The sequence below is a fragment of the Balaenoptera acutorostrata genome, chromosome 10 (genome assembly GCF_949987535.1).
Source record: "Balaenoptera acutorostrata chromosome 10, mBalAcu1.1, whole genome shotgun sequence".
Taxonomy (NCBI): Eukaryota; Metazoa; Chordata; class Mammalia; order Artiodactyla; family Balaenopteridae; genus Balaenoptera; species Balaenoptera acutorostrata.
In genome coordinates, this window is record NC_080073.1 from 85,031,133 (window position 1) to 85,041,676 (window position 10,544).

The following is a 10,544-nucleotide window of genomic DNA, read 5'->3' on the forward strand; positions in this document are numbered from 1 at the left end:
TTCAAGTACGTATATGCTTTGAAAACAGTGTGTCACAGTAAAAAGATAAAATATATATTTGAAAAGAGATTCAGATATACATATTTTCAACAAAGGACTTTATCATAAACAAGGTAAAATTTACATCTGAAAGGAAATTCAGATACACATTTGAAAAGAAAGAGAGTTACAATATCTTTCAGGGAAAAAAAAGGAGGGAGGAGAGTAAAACAAAGAATATTAGTTGGGCTTTAGAGTCTTCTAATTGGTATAATGTTATTTTGATTATGAGGGAACTCTGTTCTCATCAGGAGTTCTGTGTGTGTCTGTTAGATAAATTGCACAATTCAAGTATTATGTATCCATACTTTATTTCTGACAGTAATTACTGAGCACAATGGGTTATAATCCCCCATTATGGATAAAAATGGACTATTTAATAATTGGTGTGGCAAAAGCTGGGTAGTTACCTGGAAAAAAAGTTTTGACTCCATATCCCACAACTCACAGCAGGATGAATTCTAAATGGTGTTTGAGATTTATGTAAACAAGTACTTCAAAAACACATGTGAAATTTTTAATAACTTTGGAGTGGGGAAGGCTGTTGAATCAATTGTGATTCAAAACTCCAAAATTATTTAAAGGAAAATTTTGACAAATTTGATTTCAAGAGAGCTTCTGAAAGAGTGGTAAGAGTATAAGTAGAGTTTGTTTAGTAGTTTTATCCTTTTCTTACTTTCCAAATTTTCTGCAATAAATATGTGTAATTTGAATAATAATAGAGTAAAACAGAACAAAACAAAGCCTCCTGTAAAACAAAGTAAGAAGCCACAAGCAAAGTCAATGAAAAATTCAGACTGGGAAAATAGAATTGCTATTCATATAACAAAAGGCATAATTTCCCCGTGTCACTCAGCATAGGCTTGATCATGATGTAAAAGAAAACATCCACAAAATCTCAGTGGCTTAAACAATAAAGGCACATTGTATATTTTCCCTCATTGGTTGGCTGTTGGCTCTTCAATATTCTCAATCTGGGATTTAGGATGATAAAGTAGTGTAGGAGAGGGGAAAAAACATCTTTTCCTCTACCCATCTTAGCTTTGTTGATTGGAACTGTGCAAATTAAACCGACAAAAAACAGATTAACAAGAGAGAAACAAAAGTTTATTAATGCATGAATCATGCATACACATGGGAGGATTCAATGATAAATGACTCAAAGGGGTAGTTAGCCCTGAGCTTTTATAGTGTCTTCGGAAAGAAAAATAAATTTGTAGAGAAGTGATGAGATAAAGGAAAAGGGTTTTAAAGGCTTTTGAGGGCAGAAAACTGTGGGAAGGTAAATATCTGAGGGAAACTAATGGAGTAGGGTTTGTACAACTCCCTAGCATTTGGTGTTGTCAGTGTTCTGAATTTTGGCTATTCCAGTAGGTGTGTAGTAGTATCTCATTGTTGCTTTAATTTACAATTCCCTGATGATGTACGACGTGGAGCGTCATTTTATATGGTTATCTGTCATCTGTGCTTCTTCTTTGATGACGTATCTGTTCAGATACGTTGCCTGATTTATAATCGGCTTTTCATTTTCTTGTTGAGTTTTAAGAGTTCTTTGTATACTTTAGATCCCATCCCTTTATCAGATACGTGTTTTGCAAATATTTTCTCCCAGCCCATGGCTTAAGAGTGTCTTTCGCAGAGCAGCAGTAATTTTTAATTTTAATGAAGTCCAATTTATCATCATGAATCGTGCCTTTGGTATTGACATTTTCACTATTGAAGAGTTTCTGTTCTCTGCTGTATGACTTCTGAAGTGAGAGGCAAAAATCACTGCACCTGGGTCTGGGGTCAGAAAAGCCCTTTCAGTAGATTGTACTAGTGCAGCGGGGCTGCGGGTGCAGAAGCGCTCCGGACCCGGATGCTGGTTTAGGAGGTCTTGTCCAGGTTCATTCTTCCACGGGGTAAAGTAGCCTGCGGAACGAGAAGCTGGCCACTGGATAAAGGAAAGGGGGAAACAAAGGAATGCGGGCTTCTTTAAATCTAAGATTCTTCATGAAGCCAAAGTTCACAGATAACCACTCCGGTTATCTGTGGTCAGGTGGGCTAGAAGGTCTCTGTGGGACAAGCCGTTGCCTCTGGGGACAAATATTAGGGCAGGATTTTCGCAATTTCATCTATGTGGACAATTTTCTTTTTTTTTGTCTCCTCCAAGCGGGATCAAGTTGGAAGACGCAGCTCCAAAGATTCATTTGACCATTCAACTTACTCTGCTGCAAAAAAATTGGGTCGCATTTTCCATGAGCCTTTGTTTTGGCTCGTAGACCATTTTTCAAAGGGTCCTGAAAAATCCCTCAGTTCTTTCCACCGGGGGTTCGATTTGACTGACGGGAGAGAAAACAATTGTGCTGAAACTACTAAAATAAGAATAATTGTGGTGAAGCTACTAAAATTGGGCTCTGTTCTCAGTAACAATACGAGTTGGATGTTGTCGGCGGGTCTCCGAAGGGGGCTACTTGGATATAATCCGAAAGAGGCTTTAGGTGTAATTCGTCTTCAATGACGGCTACTCTCTAGTTGGAAACAAAAAAACCCAAAATTGTGCACAACGCTTTGAGATTTTAAAGGGACAGGAATGCTGCCCGGTAGCCGACCTTCAGCAGGGGATGTAGCTCAGTGGTAGAGCGCATGCTTCGCATGTATGAGGCCCCGGGTTCGATCCCCGGCATCTCCAGTAGGTCCTCTCGTTTTCGTTGTCTAATTCAGCCTTTGGCCTTGCATTATAAAATATTTTAGCTCTTTCTCATTTCCCCCCCATTATCATTCCCTTTAAATAGAGCTATTTTCCATCTATGTGCTTATTTCTCTTCCGTTTTGTTAAATAACCACCGCCATTTCCCCTGCTTCCTGGAAACTTCCTTGGGGTGTCTTATTATGCAGTGAGTAGTACAAAGCCAGAGGGACAATTCACAAGTAAATTCATCCTATGAATGCACCCAGGAAGAGGGAATACAGCTGCATATCAAAGAATTATTTAGCTCAGTTAAAGGAGGTCCTATCCATTCCCACTATCCACTGGAAAATAATCAGTAAAAATAAAATATCTCAGGAATTTTTTTTAAGGGGAGGAGAAGGTAGCATGTTTTTTAGTATTGATGTGGTAGTTGCACATCAGTATTCAAGGGTACACCCTATGACCATAGAGGAATTTCTTTATGCATAGTTACTAACCTAGTTACCATTTTATTTCTCACTGCATCTTTGGCATTACTCAACGCTTCTGTGCAGAAAAACTGGTCACAGTCCAGTACAGGAGGTCTGGAAATGTAGTAAAGGTTAGGAATAGCCTGTGGAAATGGAAGGCACCCTTAATAGCATGACTGTTCTCCTAGCAACCAGCCCCTAACTCTAGAAGCAGGCCAAAGCTCACCTCATTAACATAACAAAAACACCTTTGTCTCTCTCATCACCTAGGAAATTCTGAGGATTTTAGGAGCTCTGTGCCAGCAGCAGGGCTGAAGGCCAAATGTACATTTCTTATTATAAACCACAATATTAATAATGTATACCCAGATGTGAAATTGCTGCATCATATGGTAGTTCTATTTTTAATTTTTTGAGGAACCCCAAAAACCTTTTTTTCTCCTTTCTTAGCTTATCAGTTATAATTCTTTAACTTTTTTTAGTGGTCCCTCTAGAGTTTGTGGTATACATTTACAATTAATCCAAGTTCACCTTCCAATAACCCTATACTTCTTCACAGGTAGTGTAAATATCCTTGTAATAAAAAAAAATCCTACTTTTCCTCCCTCCTAGCTATTGTACTATTGCTATCATTTATTTCAGTTATATATAAGCATACATAAGTATATATACAATATTTGCATAACCATATAATCAAGTACATTGTTGCTATTACAATTTTGAACAAACTGTTATCTGTGAGATCAACTAAGAAAAATAAAAGTTTTTATTTACCTTCCCATATCCTTCTTTGATATTCTTCCTTTCCTTATGAAGATTTGAATTTCTGACCTATATGATTTTCCTTGTCTCTAAAAAACTTCCTTTAACACGTCTTGCAAGACTGGTCTACAGGGAACACATTCCCTCCATTTTTGTTCGAGAAAGTTTTTATTTCTCCCTCACTTTTGAAATTTTGCAGGGTACAGAATTCTAGGCTGTGGTTTTTTCTCTCAACACTTTAAATATTTCACTCTAATCTATTCTTGTTTTCATGGTTTCTTAATAGAAGTCAAATTAATTCTTACCTTGGTTCCTCTATAGGCTAGATGTTTTGTTTTGTTTTGTTTTGTTTTTCCTCTGACTTCTTTCAGGAGTATTTTCTTTACATTTGATCTTCTGTAGTTTGAAAATGATATCCTTATATATAGTTTTCTGTTTCTTTTTTCATTTATCCTTCTTGGTGCTCTCTGAACTTCCTAGATCTGTGGTTTGCTGTCTGACATTAATTTGGGGAAATTCTCAGTCATTATTGTTTCAAATATTCTGCTCCTTTCCCTCTTTCTTTTCCTTCTGGTATTCCCATTATGCATATGTTATATTATTTGTGCTTGTCCTAGAGTCCTTGGATATTCTGTTCTTTTTTTTTTCCCAGCCTTTGTTTTCTTTGTTTTTCAGTTTTGGAGGTTTCTATTGATACAGCCTCAAGTTCAGAGTCTTTCCTTAGTTATGTCCACTCTACTAATAAACCTAACAAAGGCATTCTTCCTTCTGTTACTGTGTTTTTAATCTTGCGCAGTTCTTTTTTCGTTGTTTGTTTTAGGATTTTCATCTTTCTCCTTACATTGCCTATCTGTTCTTGCATACTATCTACTTTATTCATTAGATCCTTTAGCATATTAATCATAGTTGTTTTAAATTTCTGGTCTAATAATTCCAACATCCCTGCAATGTCTGGTTCTCTTCTTGCTCTGTCTCTTGAAATTGTTTTTTGCCTTTTGATATGTTTTGTAATTTTTTCTGTATAGCCTGACATGGTTTACTTGATAAAAGGATATATAGGACTTTAGTAATGTAGTGGTGAGATGTTGGGGGAGGAGAAGCTTTCTCTAGTCCAATGATTAGGTCTTAGTCTTTTAATGATCTTTTACCTCTGGGTCGTGAACTTCACAACTGTTTCTCAGTTGTACCCCCCACCCCAAATGCCCCGACTTAGGTGGGACAACACAGCTAGAGTATGCTGGAGTTGGGTTTTTCCCTCTCTCATGTGAAAGTCTAGAGCCAGCTGGAACTGAGTATTTCCCTTCCTTCAGGACAATTAGGCTCTGACAAAACCCCAGCAAGTTAGGGTCTGGTTAAGTAGATTCTTTAGTAGGCAGGCCTTGTTAAGAACAGCAGAGTGCTCTGGCATACCTCAACATGGTTCCTCTTCTCCCCACTCTGCTGGAAGCATGAAGGAATTTCCCCCCAATATTTGCATATTTAATGTTAGAATCTGGTAAAACTCCTAGGGGTAAAACTCGCAGAAGTGTGGGGACGCCACCTCCACCCTGCCCCGGCCATGACTCAGGGTTCCTGGAGTTTTTAACTATCAGACTTGCTTACATGGATCCTTAAGCGATTTATCAATTACAGTTCTTGTTTTGGTTCTTCCTGTGGTTTCCACTTGTGAGTCACTGCTCAGGTAAGTCATCACTCCCTTTATTCTCACCTGTCTATCTCTCCAATCTTGGGGGCAGCCATTTGCCCTGTGTCTGCACCTCTCTTATAGATTCAAGAAGAGGTGTTGATTTTTCAGTCTGCTCAGCTTTTTCCTTCTTGACAGAATGGCGTGGTGACTTCCCAGCCCCTTATGTATGGAACCAGACACTGGAAGTCTGTTTGCTAGTTTTTTATTCGTTTTTGTCTCTGTACTTATTAGTGAAATGGTCCTCTAATTTTTCCTTCTTGTATTTTCTCCACTGGGTTTTTGTATCAATATTATACTAATCTCCTAAAATAATTTATAGTTTTTCTGTTTTTCAGAATATTTTGTACAATACAGAGGTTAATGCTTCCTTTATGATTTCATAGAACATGCCAGTAAATTGATCTCAGACTGGAAATCAAATTTTATGGAAATTTTGCTTCAATTCCTGATTCAGTTTTTTAAAATGGTAATATATTGAATCAGATTTTCTATAACTTTTTATGTTAGCTTTGATAAGTTATACATTTGTATACATTTTCCATTTCTTTGAATGGAATTGAGAGGATTGAAGCCAAATTTCATGATTTCTCACTTTTAAAATTTCCTAAGTAGCCACTGAAAATATTCTCCTGTTTATTCATTTATGCAAGCATCTATCTCTCTATCCATCCACTCATTTACATTTTTAAAATGATTCAAATATTTACTTACACTGGGTGTTGTAATAAGTACTGATATACAATTAAGGATAACACAGTGTCTTAGCTAACCTTCAAGAAGACCCCCTATGATCCTTACCTCCTGGTAATCACAGTCTAGTGCAGTTTTCTCCCACTTCAGTCAGTCACCAACACATGACGGGGAACTGAGGCTTCCTACCCACATGTGAATGAGCCATCTTGGAAGCAGATCCTCCAGACTCAGTCCAACCTTCAGAGCACTGCATGCACAGTAGACACCCTGAGTTCAACTTCAAGGGACACCTGGTGCCAGAATTACCCAGCCAAGCCACACTGGAGTTCCTGACCCACAGAATCTGAGATAATAAATATTATTTTTTTTAACCCTGTACATTTTGGAGTATTATTCAGCAATAGATAACTAATATTCACAGCAAGCCTTTTTAACATTTCTCTTAAAGGAATAATCATTATTTACAAAAAATATACAATTTTTATCTGTTTCTCTCAAGCTTGCAGACTACTATTTGAAAATCAAATAGCAATGCTAAATTAAGATGTGTGGCTCTCCTCACATGTTTCTCTTTTTATCCTGAAAAAAATCCGAAGATTTTAGGCTGATTGCCTAGTGTAACTTATCCACCAGAGGGTCATGGATCTACCATTAAAACAATCCCTGGCAAAAAGAAATGGAAAAACCATAATTATTTTAGATGACTCATGTTTTATGTAAACTGTCTGGGACCACCATCTCTACTACATGAATAAAATTTAGGTTCTCTTAGCAAGGTGAAAAGATGAGAAATGCTGGTGTCATCTTGGTCAAGCTGATTTCTCTGCCTTCATCTCCACCTTGCACCTCCCAACTCAAACCGTTCTGAACTACATACACTTCCACTCCTGTAGGCATGTTGTATCCTCAGTTTTCATTTCCTTTCTATTTGACATTCTTATTCATTCTGCCAGGTTTGCTCACAGGTTACCATATCCGGGGACTTCCCAGAACTAGGCAGGGATAAAACCTTCTTGATTTGTTGAGACCCTTGTTGAGGGAGTGATCTGAATTCCAAAGGACCACTCCCTCTGCAGAAAAATAAAGCAACCCGGAAGCAGAGGTTTTGCCTCAGTCTTAAAAGTAACACGTTTCCTACTTCCTGGCTTTTCTTTCCAAAGAATCAGAACAAGATCCGAGGATTCGTATTCCTTGGATTTGATTTGTATTCTTTGGATAAAATGAGGATCAGAGGCCTCAGGAAGCAATCCAACATCTTTACCCTTTAGCCCTCCCAGTTGCTAAGAGTTGAAGGAATTTATTTTTCTAACAGAAATACCTTCATTGGCTCCTTGTTTTCTAAGAATAGTTGCATAGCGGTTTCTGGAGTCCGGGACTAGGGTGCAGAATTGGGGAGGGGAATTGGGGAGGGGATAGTTTGGTAGATTTCATAATTAAAGACAGTCATTGGCAAAGTATTTTTTTTTATCCTTCCTGTAAGGAATTTTCCTTTGTCCCACATATCTTTTGGCAAACGAGAAAAGCACTCAGAAAAGGAGGGTCTGTGAGACCGTTTCCTACTCAGATTTCCGAGATCAGTGTATTCTCATCAGTCACTGAATGTTTGCAAGATACAGGTTAATAAGAATTCCTTGGTAACAGAGTTCTATAAAATAGAAGGTGAGAATTGTATCGTTTAGAAAAGAACGAAGTAATTTTGTTTCAAAAATGTAAATTTGTTTTATTTCATGAATGTAGTTTAGAAAACGGTACGTAAGCGAGACGGGGATGTAGCTCAGTGGTAGAGCGCATGCTTAGCATGCATGAGGTCCCGGGTTCGATCCCCAGCATCTCCATGCTTTTTGTTTTCTAGCTCCGGAAACAATTCTCTTCTGCGTTACGGTCACAGCCCATTCCTGAAGAATCTGAAGATTAACCATCTTGCCTCCAGGTACTTAACAGTTTGCTCGGGTTATGCTAGTAACCTTTCCGTTTAAAAATTTTATTCCTTTCCATCCTCAGCAGGGATTAGAGATGGTCTTCCACAAAGTGAAATCAAGAGTGACTTTAGTCCCTGTTCCATGAAAAAACAAAATGACAGTTATTCATGTAAACTCTAAATGGAAGATTTGCGAACGGATTAGTATTTGCACTTAATTTTGCTGCCGGCGTTTCGAATGGGAGATGGGACGGTAGGCTGAGCTCCTGTCTCAGGTTTCATACTCTGAGGCTCAATAAGAAAGATGGATTTCACGGGAAGCTCCCCTGGAAAGGAAATACACTCTTCCCAGGCCGGAGGCTGTGGAAGTATTGGGTAAATTTCGCTTCTTAAAACGTGACAGTTCTCTCAGAAATCGAACACAAAGGAGTGAAGTAGAAACATTTTGACGCAGACATGTTTCCCCCTCAGTGCGTTTTGCCAGAGCTCGCAGCGTTCACATCGCTGTGGATTTGATTCCTTCTATACTGATCTCTTTTGTAATCTCTGAATTTGCCTCACTGATTCTAAAGTTACTGACTTTAATTCTCTCCAAAAATCCACTTCTCTTTCTAAACCTAGCCCTTTTACACCATTCATGTGGGTAAGGACTTTCTTTGGCTAGCTCCTTTGTGTGTTTTGTTGAAGGGCTATTCCCCTTTGGAATGCAGCATCTCCTGTATCTTGGTGCTTTTGTCTCAACTTCCAATTTGTGACACCTTGTCACATTAGCAAGTGAAGGAAATTTAGAAAACAGTTTTCTGTTGTTCCATTTATTTCTCAGCAAGGCCTCCAGCAGCTCCAGGCATCCCTTGCCTGGCTGTAGTTAAGGGCTCCTGAACCTTAGGGGATGGAATGTACCAAATTCTTAGAGGTACAAGAGCCCAGTGTTAAAAGGTAATAATGGCTACGATCCTTTATGTTGGACTCTTTAATGATTTGGTCTGTCATTCATGGGTGGATCTAGTGCTTGTGCCTCTTGACTATTTAAGAAAAACCACAAAATTAAAGTATGGGTCTTAAAATGGGCCTTTGAAAGTGTGGTGCGCTGAAGCTTGCATTCTATTAGCTAAATCATCCTGTGCTGTCATGTATTGAACAATTGGTCTTGCCAATATTTATTACAGACCTACAATAGTTTAACTCTGGTGTAGCTCTAAAGATATTAGAACACTTCGAACAAACTTAAAATAGTAGCCATAGCATCTACCAGCTGAGCGGTTAATAAGGAAATAGTTCACAGACTTTATCCTTTCTTCTTCCTCCCATTTTCAATGTGCCATATTACCCACAGTCAAGTCTAGCAGTGGTGAGATACCAACAGTTCTACCTAGGAACCAGTTTTGAGTTGTAATTCTGACTTACTACCTGATTTTTTTGTCACTTCAGGTCACCAGACTATGATCAACTTCATCAAAGACTGTTTTTAAGATTTCTCTATTCCAAACCACATGAAAAGACTCACCTTAATTTAACCAATAAAAAAGTTTTAGGTGCAATTCAAGAACAGTGTCCTAACTCAATTATTTTATCTGGTAGGTAAAGTGTGTACTGGTTGATGGGAGGGAAAGATAAAATCAATACAGTTTCCCTGAGCCCCAAATTTCTTTGAAAGTGAAGCAGTGGTTCTACAACTTGGCTGCACATTGGAATCACCTGGAGAGCTCTAAAATTTTCTGATGCCTGGATCCCACTCTGAGAGATTCCAGATTAATTTGTCTGGAGTGTGGAATGGACACCAGCGTTTTAAAAATCCCCCTAGGTGATTTGAATATGCAGCTAAGGTTGAGAACCACTGGCCTAGAAATTCTCTATTTAAATTATCTCCAAATATCCACAAAGGTAGGAGGAGGCATAAGAGAGGTATACCTGCAGGCTTATCCCTTTCTCAGTTAGTCTAAGCTTATCTAGAGACACCACTGGTGACTGAGGTACTCACAGATACAGGAGCAGCCCCCAGACTGGCCAGGTCAAGGGCAGACAGGGGTGATCCATGGGATATAACTTAATTTCACATACCATTTTGCTAGGTAAAGAGAAGCACCTCTCTCTCTCTCTCTCTCTCTCTTTATCTTACCACAGTTGTTCAAGGACTGTGAAATGAAAACTGTTACTACCTGAGATCCCTGTGTTTGCAAAGCTGGTACCTGGGAAGAAAGTAGATCACTTAATAATTCAGTGCCTTCCAGGACAGAACAAATATACTCTAAGCTTCCCCACCCCGCCCCCTGCCAAAATTTAAATTTGGTGATATCTATCAGTGGT

At 38.6% G+C, this 10,544-nt stretch overlaps 2 non-coding genes across 2 annotated transcripts; both read left to right on the top strand.

Annotated features, from left to right (window-relative positions):
* The first annotated feature begins 2,638 nt into the window (after nucleotides 1-2,638).
* On the top strand, nucleotides 2,639-2,710 carry TRNAA-CGC (transfer RNA alanine (anticodon CGC)). The gene has a single exon. It is a non-coding gene; the product is annotated as a tRNA-Ala (tRNA).
* A 5,375-nt stretch (nucleotides 2,711-8,085) lies between these two features.
* On the top strand, nucleotides 8,086-8,157 carry TRNAA-AGC (transfer RNA alanine (anticodon AGC)). The gene has a single exon. It is a non-coding gene; the product is annotated as a tRNA-Ala (tRNA).
* Nucleotides 8,158-10,544: the final 2,387 nt, after the last annotated feature.